This window comes from Pundamilia nyererei, unplaced genomic scaffold (assembly GCF_000239375.1).
Source record: "Pundamilia nyererei isolate P.nyererei 1_Seehausen unplaced genomic scaffold, PunNye1.0 scaffold00725, whole genome shotgun sequence".
Classification (NCBI taxonomy): domain Eukaryota; kingdom Metazoa; phylum Chordata; class Actinopteri; order Cichliformes; family Cichlidae; genus Pundamilia; species Pundamilia nyererei.
The window spans coordinates 65,754-67,578 of NW_005188126.1; positions in this window are offsets into that span (position 1 = coordinate 65,754).

Here is a 1,825-nt window from a genome sequence, read left to right on the forward strand (position 1 = left end):
ATCTTTGGTTTTGAAGATAAATCTCTGCCCTACTCTCTGACCTACTCTCTGACCATCATTGATACTCCTGGATATGGAGACACCAGAGGTACTGAAATGGATGATGGCATCAGTGAAAGACTATTAGACTTGTTTCAATCAGAGGATGGAGTTAACAAAATTCATGCAGTGGGTCTGGTGATGAAGGCAAGTGAGAATCGACTGAGTGACCGACAGAGGTACATCCTTGGTTCAGTGGTGTCTTTGTTTGGAAAAGATCTGGAGAAAAGCATTGTTGCTCTCATCACACACTCAGATGGAGTAACACCTGAAAATGCTCTCAAAGCTCTCGAAATTGCAAAAATTGAATGTCCAAGAAATGGAAATAATGAGCCTGTTCACTTCCTATTTAATAACCAACAGAGCAAAGAGAGAACAGAAAAAAATGAATCTTGTTTGGAGACAGCATGGAGAATAACAGAGAGAGGAATGGATGAGCTCACAGCTTTTCTAGAAAAAACTGCACCTGAAAAGTTGTTGGTAACAACTAAAGTGTTACGTGACCGCAAAAGACTGAAAGCCAGCATACAAAACTTGAAAGAGAAAATAAATGAAGTTGAAGTCAAGCAAACCGAAGCCAGACAGAAACAAGAACAGTTAGAGAAACATAAAGAAGAGATGCAAAACAATAAAAATTTCTCTGTCGAAGTTCCGGAGAATTACAAAGAGAAAGAATATATAAAAACTGGGTGGTGGGGTGGGGTGTTTTATAATGGTACTGTCTCCTGTACAAACTGTCAGGAGAACTGTCACTTGAATTGCAGAATGGCCTGGTATCCTTCACAGTGTGATGTCATGAGCGGAGGCTACTGCACTTCTTGCAAGTGTCGTGCATCAAATCATGTGAAAGAAAATTGGAGATATGTGCAGAAAACAAGGAAAGTCTGGCAGACATCAGAAGAAATGAAAAAGAAGTATGAAAAAAATAAGTCTGAAAGTCAAAAGCAGATGAGCCTTCTGGAACACCTTCAAGAGGAAATAAGCCAACTGGCAGCAAAGAAGTCACAGTTACTTGGTGAGTGCTACCAACGACTTGTCACACTGGAGGAGATCGCTCTGAAAGCTGATTCAGCATCCACTTTTGTCCACTTGGACTTCCTGATTGAGAAGATGAAGGAGGAACAAAACACAGAGAAGGTCCAGAAACTAGAGGAAATGAGAAAGAGAGTGGATGAAGGAACCAGAGTAGGGTCATGGTATATGCAGGGAAAAAACTAGAGAAGTGGAAAAAGTGGGGTTAGGGGTAGGAATGGATGACTGAGCCTTTGTCCAGACAGAGACAGGAGAGGCGGAGTCCAACCCAAACGGGTTGCCCTGTTTGACCCCGGAAAAAGTTTTGTGAAAGGTTCTTCCTACTGTGTTCTACTCTGAGGTGCTCATTTTCTTCCAATGAGCCGTGTTTTTGGGGGGTTTTTTTGGGGGGGGGTTGTAATTTTTTTTTTGTGTAGTTTTTTTTGTTCCCTGTTGGGTTTGTTATTCTATGTAATAATAAAGGGAATTAAATAAGGTATGTATTTTATAAGGTTCTTTGTTATGATTTTGCTGTGAAAAAAATAATTTAATAATAAAACAACAAAATAAATAAAATCAATTCAGTTTTATTTATAGACCACCAATCAGTTGCCCCAAGGCGCTTCATATTGTAAGATATGTGAGTACAAGAAAATAGTTATTATAATATGATGTGTTAAATTTGTTTAGATCACAGGAATAAGGAAGGATCTGTCTGTGTTTCAGTTTGGCTTAGCTGTAGGCCTGTCAGTGTGTAATTGTTTTGAGGGAAATG